This window comes from Chlorocebus sabaeus, chromosome 8 (assembly GCF_047675955.1).
Source record: "Chlorocebus sabaeus isolate Y175 chromosome 8, mChlSab1.0.hap1, whole genome shotgun sequence".
Classification (NCBI taxonomy): domain Eukaryota; kingdom Metazoa; phylum Chordata; class Mammalia; order Primates; family Cercopithecidae; genus Chlorocebus; species Chlorocebus sabaeus.
In genome coordinates, this window is record NC_132911.1 from 130321011 (window position 1) to 130344655 (window position 23645).

Genomic DNA, 23645 nt, shown 5'->3' on the forward strand with positions numbered 1-23645 from the left:
CAGACTGCAAAAATACTAAACTTTCTCCATTGAAGAGTCAGATAATGCCGGAAGAGTATCATGGCACAGCAATACTCCTCAGAGCAAACGTTGGCTTTTCAGCTAATTTAGAAGTTCCCTGGAAAATGCTTTTTAAGCCTTAGGGAAGAGAGACGGTCTTTTTCATGTAACATAGCCAAACCAAGGGCGTGACATTCCATCACCATCACCACACTCTATTGATTGGAAGTGATACACGGTTTCTGCCCACAATGAACAGAAGAGGTAACTCACTGCAGGTCACATTTAGGTGTGTCCACCACACCATTCTTCCCAACATTTTGTAAGACTTCTTGTACATGCCAGGTGTGGTAGCTCACCCTTACAATCTCAGCACTTTGGGAGGCCAAGGCAGGCACATCACTTGAGGTCACGAGTTTGAGACCAGCCTGGCCAACATGGTGAAACCTCATCTCTACTAAAAATACAAAAATTAGCCAGGCGTAGTGGTGCACACCTGTAATCCCAACTACTTGGGAGGCTGAGTCAGGAGAATCACTGGAACCCAGGAGGCAGAGGTTGCAGTGAACCAAGATCACGTGACTGCACTCCAGCCTGGGCAACAGAGCAAGACCCTGTCTCAAAAAATATATATATAAGGAAGCTTAGTTGGCATGGTGGCGCACACCTGCAGTCAAGCTACCCAGGAGGCTGAGGCAAGAGGATTGCTTGAGTCCGGGAGTTCAAGGCTGCAGTGGGCTATGATTGTGCAGCTGTACTCCAGCCTGGGTGACAGAGCAAGATCCTGTCTCCAAAATAATAATAATAATAATAATAATAATAATAATAATAATTGAAAGAATAAAAAAAGATGGGGATAGAGATGAAACAAAATTGGCCATGAGCTGATAATTTTTGAAGCTTTGTGTTTAGTTATGCAGTGGATCACTGTGCTATTCAGCCTACTTTTAAATACATTTAATATTTGCATAATAAAAAATAACTGACAAGAAACAGTGATCAAGTTAGTAATAATCCTTAGCATATTTCAGGAATTCTACATGCCAGGCGCTATGCTAAGTGCCTCATTAACATCATCTCATTTGATTCTCACAACAGCCGTATCAGAAAGCATTAATAGTGCATTTATAAATAAAAAACCTGCTTCTCTGATAGGTTAAATGACTTGCCCAAGTATATCAAGAACCAGATGCTGTGTTCTCACTTATGAGTAAGAGCTAAACGTCAAGTATGTATGGACGCAAAGAAGGGAACAACAGACACCGGGGCCTACTTGAGGGTGGGGGGTGCAAGGAGGGTGAGGATTGAAAAACTACCTATTGGGTACTCAGTACTCAGGAGATGAAATAATCTGTACCTCAAACCCCTCTGACATGAAATTTGTCTATATAATAAACCTGCACGTGTACCCCTGAACCTAAAATAAAAGTTAAAAAAAAATATGCCTACAAACTCAAAACAAACAAACAAAGAACAGATGCTGAATCCAAGTCTCCTTTGATTTCAAAGCCCATATTCTTGTTTTGTTGTTGTTGTTGTTGTTGTTGTTGTTTTTGAGACAGAGTCTCACTCTATTGCCCAGGATGGAGTGCAGTGGCATGATCTCGGCTTACTGAAACCTCCACCTCCTGGGTTGATTCTCCTGCCCCAGCCTGCCGAGTAGCTGGGATTACAGGCATGCACCACCACGCCTGGCTAATTTTTGTATTTTTAGTAGAGACAAGGTTTCACCATGTTGACCAGGCTGGTCTCGAACTCCTGACCTCAGGTGATCCACCCACCTCAGCTTCCCAAAGTGCTGGGATTACAAGCATGAGCCACCACACCCGGCCTCAAAGCCCATATTCTTAGTTACTATTTCAAGTTAAGTCAGCAAGTATAGGTTAAGTGCCTATATGAAGCACTGGGAAGGTGACAATCAGAAGATGTGATGTTTGGTCTCAAGGAAATCAAGGCCGAGAAAATATTTATCATTGCAATTCTGGCCCTGGATCAACCACTTACAAATGAGGAGAGGCAAATTATCTCAACACGCTAGACCTCAGGTCTTTACCTGTTTGATGAGATCACAGAATCCATCCTACAAGTCACAGAGGACAGTAGGGAAGATCAAATGAAGTCATGTAAATAAAAGCCACGAAGAATAGTAAAGGGCTGTTTCAGTAAAAAGAACAAAATGAAACAACAGTAATGGCAATATTGTGGTTGAAGATAAAAAGCCTTTAGCCTACGTAGAAGATTTTTAGTGTTCTAAACCCAGCTGTCCTAAGCCTCGTGGTTTTTCCTTCATGAAAGCTCCTCAACAAATTCATGTATACTGAGGCCAGCCCTAAGAGCACCCAGGGCAGTGACATTTCAGAGGCATTGTAGAGAAGCTCGGTCATCACATTGCAGTGTCTTCCTTTCCAGGACTGTGCTTAGCACACAGGAGAGCCACATATGGGGACCGGGAATTATTTCTGATGTAGCGATTGGGAAATTGTGACAATGTATACTAATGAGGTGACAAGAACAGATAGTGTCAGATGCACATTAATCTTTAGCCTGATGTCCTTCATGATATCCAACCTCCAGTTTCGTCTCCTGCCACAGTCATCCCCCACACGTACACTCTTGATACTGGTTTGACTCAAAATGCAGATTCCAGGACGCAGGCTATCTCACCACCTTCTTACTCACAATTCTCATACCAGAACCCCCTTCCTCCTCCCCTCGTCTGAATCTTATTTGTTTTTTGAGATTTAAGTCAGGTCCTTCTTAGGAAGATCTCCCTGATTCAGATCCAAGCTGAATGATGATAACCCTCCTTTGGCTTCCATAAAATCTTATAACTTCCAAACTGTGTTTTATTAATAGCTGTCTAGTTTAGCACTATGTCAAGAGCTATTGAGGGCAGGGCTGGGCACGGTGGCTCACAGCTGTTATCCTAGCACTTGGAGAGGCCAAGGTGGGAGGATTGTTTGAGGACACCTCAAGCCCACCCAACCTAGGCAAAAAAATGAGATCCTGTCTGTACAAAGAACAAAAGATTAGTTGGGCATGGTGACATGCACCTGTAGTCCCAGCTACTTGAGAGGCTGAGGCAGGAGGATTGCTTGACCCCAGGAGATCGAGGCTGCAGTGATCCATGATGGTGTCACTTCACTCCAGTCTGAGCAACAGAACAAGACCCCACCCCCAAAAAAAAGCTATTGAGGGTAGTAGCTTATTTTCATTGCTCTATCTCTAGTGCCTACAGAAGAGCAGAGCACACAGTAGGTACTTGGTGTGATTACTTATTGAATAAAAGAATGGTATATCACAGAAAATAACCTACTTCCCCTTTTAAGGGTGATGGTTCTTTATCACTAAGGGTTCTTTGCTGAGTACTACATTGGTTGTGAGTGTGCAAATATGGAAACGACCGCCTCAGATTTACACTGTTCATCGTCATTAAGAGGAAAGAGATTTGGAGGACCAAAAAATCAGAAATGGCGGAAAAGGAGTCCTCAAGGGCATAGCCATATTATTTTTTGTAAGGGACGGACACGGTAGCTCAGGCCTGTAATTCCAGCACTTTTGGAGGCTGAGGCAGGCGGATCACTTGAGGTCAAGAGTTTGAGACCAGCCTGACCAACATGAAGAAACCACGTCTCTACAAAAATACAAAACTTAGCCGTGCTTGGTGGCGGATGCCTGGAATCCCAGCTACTCGAGAGGCTGAGGCAGGAGAATCGCTAGAACCAGGGAGGCGGAGGTTGCAGTGAGCCGGGATCGCGCCACTGCAATCCAGTCTGATGACAGAGTGAGACTCCGTCTCAAAATAAAATAAAATAAAAACATAGATAAACTTTGAAATATCATTGGCTTAATGAAATGAAAGTTTATTTCTCACTCATATGAAGTTCACTTCTCATTTATTTCTCACCCGCCTAAGCCTCCAAAAGATGAGTCTGACAGCAAGGGGTAGAGGCGAGGATTGCTGTTTGGATTTGACTGACTCACACAGTCATACTGGGAGCCAGGTTGGTAGAGGCTTCAGTACCAAGAGTGCTTGAGCTTCAATATCCAGCCAGCAGGGGGAGAAAGAGAGAGAGAAGATTGTCCATGGGAAGTTTTCATGGGTCAGGCCTTGTCACTTCTACCCATGTTCCATTGGGTAAACTCAGCCCTACGGTTACATCTAACGGCAAAGGGATCTGGGAAATGTAGTCTAGCCACGTGCCCAAGAGAAAGAGAAAACCACCTTTGTGGAACACATAGTAATTTCTACTGCAAAGGTTGAGAGGTGGGGAATGTCAAAAATGAAAAAAAGCAAAGGTAAGATAGGAGGGAAAGAGGGGAAGAAAGGCTAAGGGTGGAAGGGAGAAGATAGGAAGCAAAACAGCACAGAGGAATCTGAAGGAGTTTGTGGTGAGTAGTGTTTTATACAACCTCTACTCCAGTGTGCTGAAAACAACCTTCAGTGTATTACATTGTTTAGTAATGATTGTGAGTAGATATAGTTGGGAAGGAACTAGCATTGAAGAATAAGGACAACGCTAACATGTGGGTGATAGAATGAGCTATAGACTCAATTGCTTGCTGCCTCCAATGATGATTTCATTTATCGAAACATGACTGACAACTCCTTTTGGATAACTGCCTCCAGAAGCAACTCCGAGCGTTCCAAGAAAATCTCTGACTTTTTAAAAAAGGAAAGATCACTAAATTTAGTTCCTAGTAATCGCATGGCCAAGATTAAGGCCCAGTCTGTAAATCCTGTTGTCTCTCTACTCTACTAGTGGAGTTAAATGTGAGAGAAGAAAATGTGAACCCGCAGCCACTCGGGAACTGAGAAGCTTTCATTTCTCTCATGTCTATTATGCACTTGCTTGCTTTCACTAAAACCTCCTAACCTCTCAGTAAGGTGTCATTATCTCCCTTTACAGATGAAAAGGCTAAAATTACCAGGGCCACATTGCTGGTAAGTGGCAGTACTAGGAATAAGAATTCAGACTGCTGATTGCATCAACAACATAACAAAATTTAACATTTATTTATTTAGCATTTCCTATGTGCCAAACAGAATACCAAGAACTTTACCCGCATTATTGAATGTTAATCCTCAAGACAAACCTATGAGAAGTACTAGTAGTATCCCCATTTTGCAGATGAGGAAACTAAAATAGAACAGGCATTATTTATCCAGGTGTTCTTAAGCTTCTGACAGTAGGGCTAGTATTTGTACACAGGTGTTCTGACTGTGAGTCCGTTGGACTAGCCTGCTCTCTTCTCGCTATCCTGCCCAAGCTCTGTCAATTACACCCCGCTGCTTCCTGAAAACATATTTACTGTATGCAACCCCCCCACACCCCAAGAAGAGAATATATTTTAGAGTCTCTATGTCTCAGAAGATCACTTAAAAATCCCTTTCATATGAGTGACCAACTATCCTGGTTTGACTAGAACTATCCCAATTTGGCTCTTAGAGTCTCTCGTCCTGGGAAACTCTTCAGTCCTGAGCCCACTGAGACTGTTGGTCACCCTATTTCCCACTCTGAAATCTGTGAGTTTATACACTTTATGCAAGACCCTCTGTTCTACCCTGGAAAGCGAAGGATCAATTGTGCACCCCCTTGGAATTTCACCTCTCCTCTCAATTAGTCAGACTTAAGTCATCTACCCTGTGTTTCTCCTTTTAACCTACTCCTATAGCTGCCTAAGAAACATATGTGAAAAATTTGACACCCTTGGCATAAATGAGGGTCCATAATATATTTCGTGAGTTATGCAGTTTTATCGTCCATGAAGACTTTAATGAGAGGTCATTCTTCATTTTCAGTAAGTCATCTAAGTAGTGCATTTGAGACTGGCTACCACTAGGAATCAGCAAGTCCCCCTGTGGCCTGTGCTGTTTCTGAACCAAGAGAACTAAGAGAAACCATGGCCAGAAGTTGAGGTAAGAAGTACGTAGTGAGAACCGGGACAACTTTTCCAAAGACTACATATCTTTAAACACTGAGGCATAATCCTAGATTCTTGATTCAAATGTGGCACAGGAGTAAGTTAGCTTTAGAGATGTCATAGTCTGAAATAAGAGCATGTTAGCAGGGCATCTGTAGAGGAGAAGTTTGCCTGGGTGGGATCTGAAATAAGAACAAAAATTCACCATTACCATTAACCAGCTGCCTCACTTTCCTTTAATTTCATGTTAGGGTTTTGTTTCTTTAGCTTGCCACCCATAACAAAGTATGTCACCCCGGGATCTTTTTTTTTTTTTTTTTTTGGATATGGTATCTAGCTCTATCACCCAGTCTGGAGTGCAGTGGCACAATCTCAGCTCACTGCAACCTCCGTCTCCTGTGTTCAAGCGATTTTCCTGCCTCAGCCTCGTGAGTAGCTGGGATTACAGGTGCCTACTACCACATCCGGCTAATTTTTGTATTTTTTTAGTAGACATGGGGTTTCACTATGTTGGCAAGGGTGGTCTCAAACTCCTGATCTCATGATCCACCCGCCTCGGCCTCCCAAAGAGCTGGGATTACAAGTGTGAGCCACCACGCCCAGTCCATCCCGGGGTCTCAATCAGCAATAACGAAGTACCACAAATAGGGTGTTTAATCAATGCATTTTTTTCTCACAGTTCTGGATACTGGAAATACCAGGATCAAGGTAACAGTACAGTTGGGTTCTGGTGAGAACGTTCTTGCTGGCTTGCTGATGGTGGCCTTCTTGCTGTGTGCTCACATAATGGCGAGAGAAAAAGAGCTCTGGTAACTCTTTAAGGTCCTTAATCGTATCATGGGGCCCCACTCTCATGACGTCATCTAAATCTAATTATTTCCCGTAGGTCCCACCTCCAAACACCATCACACTGGGGGACTAAAATTCAACATATGAGTTGGGATAGGGATTAGCACAGATATTCAACCCATGACACCCTGTGTCAGGAGCCCCACAGTCTTCTTTGCTCCCGTCAGTAGCAAGCCCCTACCTGTGCAGACTCATCCCAGACCCAGTGACAGATAATGCTCTTATTCAAGGGGGAAAGCCGTTTTAATAAGCTTTACATCTTGAGATAATTTTAAATTAAATATTAAATTTACAAAACAATTTTAAAGATTAACTTAACAAAAACAATTGTAAAGATAATGGAGCACTCTTATACTCCTCACCTAATATCCTTTATTGTTGATATCTTCCGTTACCGTGGCACGTTTGTCAAATCTAAGAAGCCAACAGTGGTATACTGTTTTTAATGGAACTTTAGATTTTCTTTGAATTTTACCATTTTTCCCCCCACAAATGTCCTTTTTCTGTTCCAAGAAGCAATCCAGGATAGCACATTGTACCTAGTTGTCACATCTCTTGAGTCTCCTCTGGTCTACATTGAGATGGACTTCACTATCTCAGTCTTTACTTGTTTCTGATGACCTTTACAGTTTTGAAGAATATGAGTTAAGTGTTTTGTTGAATGTCCCTCACTTTGGGTATGTCTGGTGAAAAACACAGCTTTTAGTTAGCAATAGATTGACCAGATGATCTATAGCATAAATAGGATCCTGCCTCATTTCTGTGAAGAAGTATCTGCTTTATATATAAATGTCTATAATTGACTATTGTCTCTCTATCCTTAGTCTTTCAGTAATGGAGAGTAGCGTTAGAGCCATAAAAATCTAGATTCAAATCTTGACTTCATATATATAACTTTGATCTGGGCAAATCATTTAACTTCTGTGAGTCTTGGTTTATTTTTTAACATAAGAATAATAAGACGTTGAGTTTATGGTACTGTTGTGAAGATTAAATCAGCTATGTATGTAGCGCTTAGGATATTATATAGTACATGTGAATGTTTCATGAGTATCAGTTTCCTTCCCCTAAATTTGTTCTTTTTAGTCACCCCAGAGTCTGCCTCTGAATATCATCTGTTGCCATTTGTTCATAACAAGAACATATGAAAAACACAGACTGGAGTTACTGCCCAGCTCACAATATCCTCAGTATCCTAGTCTGTGCAATTCATTCCTGTCTTACAGTAACTGTATTAGTCCTTTTTGTGTTGCTATAAAGAAATACCGGAGACTTGATAGTTTATAAAGAAAAGAGGTTTAATTGGTACACGGTTCTGCACGCTTTACAGAAAGCATGGCTCTATCTGCTGGGCTTCTGGGGAGGCCTCAGGAAGCTTTCAATCAAGGCAAAAGGTGAAGGGGGAGCAGGCGTGTCACATAGAGGGAGCAAGGAAGGAGGTGCCAGTCTCCTTTAAACAATCAGATTTCATGTGAACTAACAGAGTGAGAATTCACTCTTTACCAAGGGGATAGCACTAAGCCATTCATGAGGGGTCCACCCTCCATGATCCAAATCCCTCCCACCAGGTCCCACCTCCAATACTGGGCATCACTTTTCAGCATGAGATTTGGAGGGGGACAGATATCCAAACGTATCAGTAACAAACCCTGTCTCCCTGGTTATAGGAGGAACATATGACCTAAGTGGGCCAATTATAAGGCCTCACTTCTTCGGTTATATGGATTCATCCAAACCCAGCCAATTAACATCCTTCCCTATAATTTCTTTCCTCACTAGAGTTTACAAAAGAAAGTTATCAGCTGGGTGCAGTGGCTCACGCCTGTAATTCCAGCACTTTGGGAGGCCGAGGCAGGCGGATCACCTGATGTCAGGAGTTCAAGGCCAGCCTGGCCAACATGATGAATCCCTGTCTCTACTAAATATGCAAAAATTAGCTGGGCATGGTTTTGGGCACCTATAATTCCAACTACTCAGGAGGCTGAGGCAGGAGAATTGCTTGAACCCAGGAGACGGAGGTTACAGTGAGCTGAGATCACCCCACTGCACTCCAGCCTGGGAGACAGAGCAAGACTCTGTCTCAAAAAAAAAAAAAAAAAAAAAAAAAAGACAGAAAGAAAGAAAATTATCTTTCCTCTTTGGTCATGCTGTTGTAAGGGTGAGGGGCTTTTAGCAGTGCTTCCTGCCATGTGGAGACAGCCAGCCTTAGAGCAGGACACCAGCAAGCATGAAGAAGGAGAGCTGAGAGATGGAGACAGTATTCAATGGAATTCTGCCTAGTTCTTAGGTCCAGTGATTCCTGAGGTCAGTCCACCTCTGGCCTTTCCATAGATTGATGAGTTGAGCAAATCAATTGGCCTTTTGTCTTAAGCTATTTGGGGTTGTGTTTTTTATAAAGTACAATTAAAAGGATCTCAATAGATCACTTTTCTCAATTTTGCTGCTTGCCGCCACCTACCACCTATTCTAGGTGCCTCACTCCTCAACCTATTATCTTTTACTTGCTTCTTCAGTGGCATGGTTGGCACCAAAGGGGCCTCTTTCTCTGACCCTTTTTCCAACACTGGCTATAAGTTAACTGTGTAAATTACTCCGACAGACAGATTATTAAAAGTGCAAGAGTCAAAAGGTGTAGGAGTTAGTCTGTGAAAACATGCTGAAAAGAAATGAAGCCACACATAGTATCAATCACGTAGTTGTTCAGAATGCAGACTCTGGAGTTCATTAGATCTGCATTTATATCCTGCCTCTGTCACTCATGAGTTATATGACTCCAGGCACCTACCACTCTGAACCTCAGTGCTCTCATTTGATAAATGAGGATACGAATCCCTTTTTCATATAGTTTTTGTGTAGATTCAACAAGATAACATGTTTGATGCCAAGCAGAGCCCCCACTATATTGCTGATCCTTAACTTCGTAATAGCAGTTTATTTATTTATTTTTATTCATTTATTTCTTTTTCAGACAGAGTCTCACTCTGTCACCCAGGCTGGAGTGCAGTGGTACAATCTCAGCTCACTGCAAGCTCTGCTTCCCGGGTTCACGACATTTTCCTGGCTCAGCCTCCGGAGTAGCTGGGACTACAGGTGCCTGCCACCGTGCCCGGCTAATTTTTTTTTTTTTTTTTTTTTTTTTTTTTTTTTTTTTTTTGTATTTTTAGTAGAGATGGGGTTTCACTGTGTTAGCCAGGATGGTCTCCATCTCCTGACCTCGTGATCCACCCACCTCAGCCTCCCAAAGTGCTGGGATTACAGGCGTGAGCCACCGTGCCCGGCCCATAATAGCAGTTATTAATAATGATGATTAAAATTTTCTTAAGACACCTGAACCCACCAATCATTCTTAGCCTCTTGAAAGGTGGGATAGTCATGCTAATTTTGTGTGTATCCCAATATGCTTTAGTGTGAAACACACAGCACCACTTGTGAAGCATCTTCTTGCCAAAACATTTTGAAACAAGCTGAATCTTTATCAAATCCAGCCATGAGAGCTCACTTACAAGAAATACAGCATGTGATAAACAAGTTTAATGAAACTACAATAAAGCAAAGAGATATATCCAGAATGTGAGACATACTAAAGGATAGATGATTTGATTTCAACAATAAATCATAGCAGGGAGAAAACCAAAAGAGAGGTACAGAGAGCTAGAGAGGAAGTGAGAAATAGAAAGAGAGAGACTGTGAGAGAGACAGAGAGAATAAATTGTGGTTATCCTATTATCTCACCATGTTGTATTCAATTGAGGGGTGCTTGAAAGAGATTAGAGCCAGATGATCTGCATTTATATTTTGCTTCAGCTACTGTCACTAAACAAATAAATTTGGTGAACTCATCAGGGAATGATAATTGAGGAACTGATTTGAGGTTTAAATGAGATCTTGTATACACAAATGTGTAAACGAAATGTTGTATGAATTGTCTCATTTAAATACCTATGCAGGGAGCTATTGTAGTGCACACCATTTCTCTGCCTTTGCTCATACTGTCCCTATGCATATCAAACCTGTCCCCCCCGTCCATTAATTCATTCAGCCAATGTGCTTTTACTGAAAATCACATGTGACTATCCCACATGCATGCTCGGGATGGAATCATTTCTAAGGACAGTAAGAAAAGTCCCTGCTGAAGAGTGTTTACAATGCAGAGAAAGTGTCCCAGCCACATAACAAAATAAGGGCAGAGCCAAAAAAATGTGGCATAGGGTTTGGGGCAGGCAGGCACAGATTGAAAACCCAGCTCTTCTACTCCTGGCTAAGTAGGTCAAATCCACTCTCTACCTTTCATTCTCTTGCTCTCTTCTCTGGGAGACTGACCTCTAGAAAGAACTTCAGGCTCTGGTACTCTCTGGCGCCACACTGGGTTTGGCTCCCAGAGGACAGTGAGGTAGAGAGGAGAAGTGGGAAGTACAGCCTCCTCCTTGAGTTCTGATTTAGGACTGGCTTCATCCTACAACCTGACTTCTCTCAAGGTGGCTTCTGAACACAATTCTCTCCTTCCCTTCTCTCTTAAGTTCTTCGTTTCTGACTAGTCCTGGACTATGGCACCATCCCCTATAGCTTCCTAAGGCTGCCCACACATTTTTAATAATCCTTTGTTAAGGTGATTGTGAAGTAGCCTCCTGTGTGTGAGCCATTCAATTCCTATAATCCACAGGTTAATCTTGGGCAAGTCTCTTAAACTTTTTGAGCCTATGTTTACTGTCTGTCAAATGGAATTAAGTGTAATTCCTCTCTCATGGTCCTAGGCAACTTCAGTTAAGAAGGGTCCTCTGGAATATGAAAAAGACTACATGGGAGAAGGACCAGGTGAGGGTTTAAATCTGATTTTTGCTCTTATAAACTCACTAACCTTGAGCATTTTGCAACAAATCTCTTTGCAATTCCATTCCTTGTGGGTAAAGGGATTATAACAAATGTTTAATGGGATTTAGAGTTTTGGTTTAGACCCTAAAGATTGGAACATAGCTAAGCAGCTGTGCATTCTAAAGAGAGGAGGTAGACCACTCTGGATGAGAACTGCCAGCCCATGACCAAATCTAATACTCTCAACAGCTTGTTTATGGGAAGATTAGCAGCTTCCTTAGAGGGAAAAAAAAATTCTTTCAAAGAGGCTTGTAATATTGCAGATGGCTTGCTTTCATTCACTCACAAGCAAAGTGAGGTAGTATGAGGAAGTATGAGATAATCCTGGAGAGAGGATTCACGGCAAGACGGTAGACTGGCATCGCACTCCCAGGCTGGATGCTTGCTGGGACACAGAGATGCAGAAGCTAGTCCCAAGCTGCTCCAGAGGGTGGAATATCATGGAGTTCTCAGGAGATCTTAAAATATGTTCTCTTGACATTGAAAACGTAGTTTTTCTTCCCAGTGTTTGCCTGGAGAAGACTGAGGTTGGAGCTTGGCAAAGCTACCCGCAATGGGCGAGCAAGCATGTGTGCATTTTGCCAGAGCAGGCAAATGCCACAAAAGGAAGCCAGCTTAATTTCTCTCTGCTCAAGGGGACTTGTGGTACCACCAGGGACAGGAGCTGAGAGACATCACAGGTTTCACCTAGCCCATGGCCAGTCAGGGTTTCTGAAGAACCCCCATGAAAAGTGTCAACTGGAAGAGCCAACATTTGGATCCTACCATTTGGAAGGTTTTCAACAGTTAAGAGAGTGTCACAGCTAGCATCTGCCTCCATCTCTCATCCCTCCACTGCTATTATATTGGAAAATCCATCAGCAGTTAGGTGAGTAGGGTAGGAAGTACTGCAAAGAGCAGAAGAGCAGAACCAACGTCTTTACGCCTTTCCTGGCACCTGAGCCTCCAGACAAGCCCGAGGTGAGCAGAGGGGAGAAGCCTTAACCTGAATGTGAGATTAAATTTGGTTTAGATTGAACTGGACTTTTAAAATACTTGCAAGTGGGCTGGGTGCAGTGGTTCTTGCCTGTAATCCCAGCACTTTATGAGGCCGAGGTGGGTGGATTACCTGAGCTCAAGAGTTCGAGACCAGTCTGGCCGATGTGGTGAAACCCCATCTCTACTAAAAATACAAAAATGAGCTGGGAGTGGTGGTACACAACTGTAGTCCCAGCTACTCAGGAGGCTGAGGCAGGAGAGTCGCTTGAGCCCAGGAGACAGAGGCTGCAGTGAGCCGAGATCGTGCCACTGCACTCCAGCCTGGCTGACAGACCGAGACTCTGTCTCAAAAAAAAAAAAAAAAAAAAAAAAAACACACTTGCAAGTGACTAGGAAGCTACAGAATCTTCTCAACATGTCATCAGGAAAGGCAAAGACAAATGCAACTATATACATTTTGAAGGCAATAGGCAGAAAAGCAAAGCTATTGAAGGCAATAGGCAGTAAAGCAAATCGGGAAGATGGTATCACCCAGGTGCAACCTATTTTCAAGAAATTTACTTTGCAGAGTATTTGTGAAGAATAGCTAAAATAACATAACGCAATACCTAGTATAGTATACCTTAGGATAGTAATATGTCCTCTTCCTCATCATTATTAAAGATTACACTCTATACATTGAACGTGCAAGTTAAGAACACATGAAGTGTTCATATTCCTACAGAGTCAGTGTAGAAGGGTGGTTGCCCTAGTGGGCTTCAAGGCCAGTAATCTATTTTTAGGAGACCTCAGGCCCCAGTGTGACCAAAAGGCCAAGAACAAAATACAAAAAGCCCATAGAATCATTCATGATGATTATTGAACCAAAATCTGATTGAAACCCACATCATCAGTTGGTTGCTGGACTATCAGAGTCACACAATATTTTTCAAATCCTTAAAGCAGGCCAGATGCAGTGGCTCATGCCTGTAATCCCAGCATGTTGGGAGGCCAAGACGGGTAGATCACCTGAGGTCAGTCGTTGCAGACCAGCCTGGCCAAAATGCCGAAACACCGTCTCTACTAAAAATACAAAAATTAGCTGGGCGTGGTGGTACACACCTGTAATCCCAGCTGCTCAAGAAGCTGAGGCACAAGAATCACTTGAACCTGGGAGGCAGAGGTTGCAGTGAACAGAAATCATACCACTGTACTCCCGCCTGGGCGACAGAGTGAGACTCAGTCTCAAAGAAAAAAAAAAGAAAAGAAAAGAGAAAGAAAGAAAGGAAAGGAGAGGAGGGGAGGGGAGGGGAGGGGAGGGGGGAGGCGGAGGGGGAGGGGAGAGGGGAGAAGGGGGGAAGGGAGGGGAAGGGAAGGGAAGGGAAGGGAGCAAAGATGCTGGACATAAAATTTTCAATATACTCGCTGTGCATTTTCCTGCAGCATAAAGCAATGTTTACTAATGCTGAGCATTTCAGGTAAGTTTGCTTTGATCCCATCTTGGATTCATGACTGTGATTCACATTGATAAGCCTCATTATAATGTGCACTATAGACCAGATACCTTTGTATCTGATGTATTTCATAGAAACAATTATTTTATTTTATTTTATTTTATTTTATTTTTATTTATTTCTTTCAGACAGACTCTCACTCTGTTGCCCAGGTTGGAGTGCAGTGGCGCGATCTTAACTCAGTGCAACCTCCATCTCCTGGGTTCTTGTGCCTGAGCCTCCTGAGTAGCTGGGATTACAGGCGCCCCCCACCATGCCCAGCTTATTTTTTGTATTTTCAGTAGAGATGGGGTTTCACCATGTTGGTCAGCCTGGTCTTGAACTCTTGACCTTGAGTGATCCATCCACCTCGGCCTCCCAAAGTGCTGGGATTACAGGAGTGAGCCACTGCGACCAAGCTAAACATTAAAAAATATATATATTTAGCTAACTTCTTAAAGGAAAGTTGCTATATGCCTTGTATTCTATGACTCCTCGTTCCAGTATCCTTTCTCCTCCCCCATCATCCAGGTCACATAGGAGAGTGATCAGCACGTCTTGGGAGCACAGTAGACACAGATTTAGGAGAGCCCCTGCCTGTAGTCTCCCAATCAAATCATAGGTAGGTATCAAGCAGACAGCTAGTTATTTTTTGTTATTTATTTATTTATTTTTGTAGAGATGGAGTCTCCCTATGTTGCCCAACCTGGTCTCAATCTCCTGGCCTCAAGCAATGCTCCCACCTCAGCCTCTCAAGCACTGGGATTACAGGCATGAGCCACCACGTCCAGTAAGAGCTAGTTCTCAGAGTGAGAGGGAGTCAGACAATTGTTCTTTCCATTAAATGTTATCTTAACTGATCTTATCACTAAACATATCAATTTTGGAGAAATAAGTGGCAGGAGGTATGGAGACAAGAGTGAAGTTATGGGCCTCGAATGGTGAGAAGAAGAGAAGCAAAAATTCTACCTTTTTTTTTGTTTGTTTGTTTGAGAGAGACTCACTCTGTCATTCAGGCTGGAGCGCAGCGGAGTGATCTCGACTCACTGCAACCTCCACCTCCTGGGCTTGAGCGATTCTACTGCCTCAGCCTCCCGAGTAGCTGAGATTACAGGCGTGCACCACCACGCCCAGCTGATTTTTGTATTTTTAGTACAGTCGGGGTTTCACCATGTTGGCCAGGCTGGTCTTGAACTCCTGGCCTCAAGTGATCCACCCGCCTTGACCTCCCAAAGTGCTGGGATTACAGACATAAGCCACTGCACCTGGCCAAAAAAAATCTAACATTTATAGACTGAGAAAAGTTAACTGGCAAAAGGAAAATAAAGAAGAAAAAAAAGGAAAATAAAGAAGAAAAAATAAGTTGCAACTAACCTGGAGTTGAACTGTTTAAGCACGCAGCTCATGGCCCAGTGACACCTCAGCCTAGGAAGACTCTGCAAACCCCTGCAGAGAGAGCTTTTACCTCTGAGAGAACGTGGTGGGGTGGCTTTTAAAGCTTCCTTTGTAACGATGATAAGTAGGGGAGACTGAGTCTGCCCTGGGGTGTTGATTTAATAACAGAGGTCACCTTGCTCCCTGAAGAACTTTCTCATCTGCTCTTTTCTCAAATGGGAAGCTCGGGGCCTGGCATGGTGGCTCACACCTGTAATGCCAGCACTTTGGGAGGCTGAGGCAGGTGGATCGCTTGAGGTCAGAAGTTTGAGACCAGACTGGCCATCATGGCGAAACCCCGCCTCTACTAAAAATGCGAAAATTAGCTGGATGTGGCGATGCATGCCTATAATTACAGCTGCTCTGGAGGCTGAAGCAAGAAAATCACTTGAATCTGGGAGGCAGAGGTTGCAGTGAGCGGAGATGATGCCACTGCACTGCAGCCTGGGCAACAGAGCGAAAAGAAACTCTTTCAAATAATGGAGGCAACAATAACAAAATGTATAAGATCCCCCAAGGGAAGGTGTTCTTTAATCTCCACAGTCACCATCATCATGTCATCATGGTTATCTTGCCAGATGTGAAAGTGGTGTTGAGAGTGAGATTGTGTATTTGTGTGTGTGTGTTACCAACAATCGTGCAACCACAGGAATTTTTCTTTTTCTCCGATTTCATATATGAGAAGACTAAGGCTCAGAAAGACTAGATGGCGTCCCTCAAAGACTCTCACTCAATAAGCAACAGAACCAGAATTATGTGTCTGGTGTTACTTGATCCCCAATCCCTTCATGGCTCTATTACTCTATTTTTAATTCATTCATTTAACAAATGTAGGCCAGGCATGGTGGCTTGTGCCTAAAATCTGAGCACTTCAGGAGGCCAAGGAGGGATGATCACTTGAGTCCAGGAGTTCAAGACCAGCCTGGGCAGCATAGTGGAACACTGTCTCTACAAAAAATACAAAAATTAGCTGGCCATGGTGGCTCATACTGTGGTCCCAGCTACTTGGGAGGCTGAGGTGGGAGGATTGTTTGTGCCTGGGAGGTCGAAGCTGATAACACCCCCGCACTCCAACCTGGCAACAAAGCTAAACTCTGTCTCAAAAACAATACCAAAAACAGACAGTCCCCGCCTTACAGTGGTTTGCTTTAGGATTTTTCAACTTACGGTGAGTTTATTGGGACTTAACCTCATTGTTAGTTGAGGTGCATGTGTGTTTGCTCATAATGGCTACTAAGTGCCAGACACCACATTAGATAGTAGGGGTACCAAAATAAAATAACATTATCTTCAGGAAGCCCACAGTTTAGTAAAACATTCCACCTTCCCTGCCTGGCACAAACCTATTTTTGGTCATTGAGAAAAAATAGGTGAAAAATGTCATGGTGAAAAATGTCAGTAAGGAAGACTCATTGCTCTCTGTTTTGTTGTTGTTGTTGTTTTGTTTGTTTGTGTTTTTTTTTTGAGACAGAGTCTCACTCTGTCACCAGACTGGAGTGCAGTGGCATGATCTCAGCTCACTGCAACCTCTGCCTCCCTGGTTCAAGTGATTTTCCTGCCTCAGTCTCCCAAGTAGCTGGGATTACAGGGGCCCACCACCACACTCAGATAATTTTTGTATTTTCAGTAGAGACAGGGTTTCACCATGTTGACCAGAATGGTCTCGATCTCTTGACCTCGTGATCTGCCTGTCTTGGCCTCCCAAAGTGCTAGGATTACAGGCGTGAGCCAATGCCACCGGCCTGCTCTCTGTTTTTGTAGGAAACCAATGGGAAAATACCTGGGAATGCGTATTAGTATTGCTTTAAATCTAAAGTGCTGTATAAAAGCTGCTTTTCCTGGATGAAAGCAATGTCACCTTCACACACTTCTGGGAGTGAACATTCACACACTTGTTTGGGAGCTGTTCCAGCCTAGACTTATCATCTTTGTATCCCTTTTCTCCCCTGGGTTGACAGCCACGCTACAGGTGAAAACAGGAGACCACACACCTGGTCTGCACGTGCCTTTCTTCTGGGTCACTCTGTGGCTCTCTGGCTCTGTCCACCTTGTGCCCTGCTTAGTTGCCAGCATTCCAAATCCTGGCCTTCCCTGTCTAGTCTGGTCTTATAGTGCATGGGTCAAATTTCTTAACACTGTGACTCAGTCCACAGTAGGAGAGGAAAGAAAGGTAAAGAACCAGGCCGGGCGCAGCAGCTCACACCTGTAATCCTAGCACTTTGGGAGGCTGAGGCAGGTAGATCACTTGAGGTCAGGAGTTTGAGACCAGCCTGGCCAACATGGTGAAACCCTATCTCTACTAAAAATACAAAAATTAGCTAGGTGAGGTGGCATGCGCCTGCAATCCCAGCTACTCGGGAAGCTGAGACATGAGAATTGCTTAAGTCTGGGAGGTGGAGGTTGCAGTGAACTGAGATTGTGCTACTGCACTCCAGCCTGGGAGACAGACCAGCAAGACAGATAGACAGACAGACAGACAGAGAGAGAGAGGGGGAGGGAGGGGGGGGAGGGAGGGAGGGAGGAAGGAAGAAAGAGGAGAGAGAGAGAGAGAGGAAGGAAGGAAGGAAGGAAGGAAGGAAGGAAGGAAGGAAGGAAGGAAGGAAGGAAGGAAGGAAGGAAGGAAGGAAGGAAGGAAAAAGAAAGAAAGAGAGAAAGGTAAGGAACCAGGTCCAAAAGCCTCCTAAGAGTGCTGAGGGAAAAGAGTCTGGTTTTGAGGACTACACCAAGAGAAGCTAGAATAAGTTTGTAAAGTGCAGTGGCTATTAGCAAGGACTTTGGAGTCTTATAAACCTCCACTGAAATCTGGTATCACTACTTTATAGCTGTGTGACTTTGAGCAAATATCTAATCACTCTGACTTGCTTTTCAGGGAGGTAATAATAGCAAATCCCTTACAGGGTGATTCAAATAGTGATTGAATTATCAGAGTAAAATAATTATCATTATACAGTACTTTGGTATTTAACTCAATAAATCTTTGAGTAGCTGTGAGTACCTGATGAGATACAGTCCCCATCACTGTAGTGCTGGACGTATCCCATTCCCCAGTTCATATCCATTCTCCATCCTTCTCTTCTGTGCCTGGCTGGTCGGCCTATCTGCATATATCAATGGATTTGTTGCCATTTGGCTCACAATTGTCTTTGGTCAATTATAAATGCCAGCAGAAGAAAGAGGGAGAGATGGGGAGGAGGTGGCGTATTTATTTTCAGATTTACACCTGCAGATGCCATCTCCTTCCCCTTCGAGTTTCACTAGGGTCAGGAAGCTTCTCCACAGAGCCCTCTCTGACTCCAGGTTTATAGAGCACTCTCTCCTTCTTTTTCCGGGACCTAGGAGTGATCAAAGAAATTTGCTCTTCCTGTCCCTGGTGCTGCCTCTTCTCTTGGGCTCCTTATATGCTACTCACATTATAGACAAGGTTAAACTCTCTTCGAATGATACAAATCTGAAGGTGGGGTCTCCTCCCAGTGCTCTGACAGATACCACTTCCTCCACTTTGCCTTAGATAATACTTCCCCCAAGAGAGGGCCAGAGTCCAGTTCTGAGTCCTTTGTCTTCTGGCTCGAGTTTCTGTTGGTAGGATGACTGAGAATGAAATTCTAGTTAAAATAAACTATCCTGGGGAGGGGAGGTCAGATCTTGGAGGAATGAAAAGGAATGTGTGGCAGAGTGATTTTAACCCCCAAGATGAGCATATCCTAAGGAGAAAGCTGAGAACGACAACTAGGGACCACTTCCATCAATTCTTCTGCCTCCCGAAATCAACCTTCCATATCTTCCTCCCTACTAGATCCCCAGATCCTCCCACCCAGGACTCCTGAGGGCAGATCTGGGACTACACTGGCTCTGGGGGGCTACAGATGACTAATGAAGAGCAGAACAGATGTTCAACTTCACTAGGAATCTGAGAAAAAGAAATTAACTACAATAATTGTTTTAAACTAGAGAAGAGGCCAGGTGCGGTGGCTCATGCCTGTAATCCCAGCACTTTGGGAGGCCGAGACGGGCGAATCATGAGGTCAGGAGATTGAGACCATCCTGGCTAACACGGTGAAACCCCGTCTCTACTAAAAAATACAAAAAACTAGCCGGGCGAGGTGGCGGGCGCCTGTAGTCCCAGCTACTCGGGAGGCTGAGGCAGGAGAATGGCCTGAACCCGGGAGGCGGAGCTTGCAGTGAGCCAAGATGGCGCCACTGCACTCCAGCCTGGGTGGACAGAGCGAGACTCCGTCAAAACAAACAAACAAACAAAACAAAACAAAAAACAAGAGAAGAATGCTTTCTAAGCCAGGGCACATGGTTAGATTCAAAATTTTAATGCAGAGACTTCTGGTTTCGCCTCAGAATATAGAGGGCTAGAAAGAACATTGCTCCCACCCTTCCAACAAGAGACAAGCTGGACAAGTTGCACATTAAAAACTCTTCTTGAACCCATTAAAGAACTGAGGGCAAGAGGCTAACCTGAAATCTGAGGAGAAATGAGCAATAACAGAATAAAAACAGGACCCAAACATTTGCTCATTTGTTAACTCAGGGCAGATGCCAAGCTGGTAAGAAGATTCAGTTAAAATCACGTGTGTAAAATATATGCATGTATTATGTGAATATGATCATATAGTATGTAACTGGCTCTATAGAGAGACAGATATATACATGCATACACATGGTGCATAAATATTAATTTGACTTAAGAATAATGTAAATTATACCATGCTTAGTTCATTTCACAATGTGGGTTTAATAATTCTCCTTTAGTCCTTTATTACATTTGTTCTTTTTAAAAAATTTTTAAATACTTCAAACTTATATAAAATTACAGACAGTAAGACAAACATCCACAGGGTACCCACTCCCCAGATTAAATAAATGCTAACAAATGCAACCTCACACATTTGCTTCCCTTTCTCTGGTTGAGGCAGATCCAGAGACTTGAGGCCCACCAGACTTCCAGGGCCCCAGGACGATGTCCATTTGTCTTTGCTGTCTATGTCCACCTCTCTATACCTGGAACATCATTACCCACATTCTCCACCTGTTCAGCAGTCCATGCCCTTCCTCTCCAAAGGGAACCCAGCATGGGGAAAGACAACATCAAAGTTTGTTTTTGCTTCACTGAGAGCTGTTGAGGTTTTGTTTTTGTTTGTGCGTAAGAAAAATTCTGCTTTGAGCCTCAGAATTGAAATAGAAATTGGCCTGTAACCAGACTAAAAGTGTGTGCACCCTGTCACACAAAGGCCTTAATAATAAAAGCTCTGTTCTTTGAAGCCCTGATATGTACTAATTCATTTATTGTATTATTATGTATTTGTCTTCCCAGGAACACTGTGAGACTCTGGGGTGAGCTTGCATTTGCAGACAGGAACTGAAGGGCTGGAGAGGTTACACTCAGCCAGGTGCAGTTGCCCAGCATGTGAAAGAGGAGACATTCTAAACCCTGCACTTAAAATAAATAAATAAATAAAGTTACAGACTGTCTTTTATTTTGCAATATCTAGGTTAGTTCCCTATAGGCCTTTTCTATGTTCCAGATAGCTGAGGTTGAGAGGTACATGACTTCCAAATTAGTGGGGAAAAGTGGGACTACTTTACTTAAATGGATGTTTTTTACAGCAAGGTCTTTAATTCCTAGATGTAATTTTTATTTTATTTTTTCATTTAGATATAGGAAGGGTACAGCAGACCTTCTTTACTATTAATACCTCTCTTAAGTCAGTGACTTCAAAGCAGCACCTGACACTGTGATTTTGAATGCATGTGATTCCCTGGGAAGGGTTCTCAGGAGGGAGGATACGCAGGAGGTAGAATGGGAAGGTGGCTAAACTGGATGTGATCTCAGCTGGAGTCTAGCCCAAACCTGATTGCACAGGGAGCTCTGGAGCATGAAATATACCTACCAAGTTTGTTTCCACTTTGAAACAAGGGGGCTACCCTCTGTAGATGATGAGATGACCTTCCCACAGCAGCTGGGGAGTTTGTGCAGGAGCCAACTAAAGAAAGTCTGGAGAGGGAACCCACATCCCAGCTCCACTGTCCTCAAATGTTTGAAGGATTGACTGATGAGGGCTATCAGCACCTATTTGCATTATTATAGAAAGACACAGATGAATAATTAAAAGGTTTGGATTGGCACCATAGAAAACTCATTATCATTTAGATAATTAGACACATAGAACCAGGAGACTGAGCATAGGGAGGTAGGAAGGCTGGTCTTAAATGGATAATTTCTTCTAGCACACGCAAAACCATTAAAGCGAGAGTGAGTTTGGTTGATGGCTGACTACCTTCAGAACCTTCTGCTGTTCTTTCTGATGATGTCTTTGTTGAGGCCCCACTGCTAGCCTTGAGATTGCTGATTTCAAGGCACTTTCAAGACAAAAATAAAAATTCCATTTTCTTTCTGCAGGAGATGACTGTGTGCTCCCTTTGAGCTGGCCCAGGGGGAGCATTCAAAATACATTGCTGAAAGTAAATGGAATTTTTTAATTATTTAAATTGCAGTTCACCCCTGAAAACTCCATTTTGTCAAAAACTCCTGGTTAATACTGTTTTTCATGCTCAGGTATTCTCCCCAAACACACAGGCAGGGAATGCAGGAGCCCAGGAGGAGACCATTTCAGAGCAAAGTCCCTTAAAGAGGCCTCGGGTACTAATGTCCTCAATGTCTGCCTTGTAACAAACAAAACACAGATCTTTAACCTGGCAGACAGGTGTGGGGGCAGAACAGAGGCCACCCTACTTAGATTCAGAAGAATTACCTTGCCTCTTACTAGCTATGTGCCCATGAGCAAGCCATTGCCCCCCCACTCCCCAGAGTGTGAGCAGATCCTGTGAATATGATAAGATAGTCATTCCCATGATTAGTTTATATTATATAAGACTTGATTTAGGAATGAATTAATGGCATTCATAGTGACCTGGATGAGACTGGAGACTATTTCTAAGTGAAGTAACTCAGGAATGGAAAACCAAACATAATATGTTCTCACTCATAAGTGGGAGCTAAGCTATGAGGATCCAAAGGCATAAGAATGACAAAATGGACTTTGAGGACTCAGGGGGAAAGGGTGGGAAGGGGGTGAGGGATAAAAGACTACAAATTGGGTGCAGTGTATAATGCTTAGGTAATGGGTGCACCAAAATCTCACAAATCACCACAAAAGAACTTACTCATGTAACAAAACACCACCTGTTTCCCAATAACCTATGGAAATAAAAAATTTAAAAAAAGAATTGGCTGGGCAGGGTGGTCATGCCTGTAATCCCAGGCGTGATCTGGGAGGCTGATGTGGGTAGATCACCTGAGGGTCAGGAGCTCAAGACCAGCCTGGCCAAGATGGTGAAACCCTGTCTCTACTAAAAATACAAAAATTGGCTGGGCGTGGTGGCTCACACCTATAATCTCAGCTACTCAGGAGGTTGGGGCAGGAGAATCACTTGAACCCAGGAGGCAGAGGTTGCAGTGAGCCTAGATAGCACCCTCACTCCAGTTTGGGCAACAAGAGCAAAACTCCGTCTCAAAAAAAAAAAAAAATTGATTTTATCAGACTACAGAGAGATTCTTCCTGCTCACTTTGAATAAATAATCTGCCAGGTCATATTAGATACTAACGAAGGCCTCCAGGAGCTTAGATTAGATTAACTGCCAGCCATCAGCAGCAGAAAAACAAAGGCCCCAGTCTTACAACAGCAAGGAAGTGAGTTCTGCCAACAACCTGATTGAATAGGAAAGGAGATTCCTGGGCTCTAGAAGAGAACATAATTTAACATAAATATTGGTTTAAACCTTGTAAGACCATGAGCAGAAAATCCAGTTACTCTGCATCCAGATTTTTGACCTACATAAAACGAGATAAAAAATGGGTGATGTTTCAATGGTTCAGGTTGTGATAATTTGTTATGTAGCTTTAGAAAGCTACTATACAATTGGTTGTTCTGAAGACGCATGTAAAGGACCTCCAAAATTCACTCTCCAGGAAAACAATGAGAACACTGTCAAAATCAGCTTTTCAATGGATTAAATCAATTCCCATAAATGTTCAAAGAACTGGAAGAAACTATATGTAAAGAATTGAAGTATGAAAACATGTCACCAAATAGATTATCATTAAAAAAACA

At 43.3% G+C, this 23645-nt stretch overlaps 1 long non-coding RNA gene across 1 annotated transcript; it reads left to right on the forward strand.

Annotated features, from left to right (window-relative positions):
* The first annotated feature begins 67 nt into the window (after positions 1–67).
* On the forward strand, positions 68–21211 carry LOC103237424 (uncharacterized). Its single transcript, XR_498753.3, has 3 exons — positions 68–264; positions 14625–14715; positions 20848–21211. It is a non-coding gene; the product is annotated as an uncharacterized lncRNA (long non-coding RNA).
* Positions 21212–23645: the final 2434 nt, after the last annotated feature.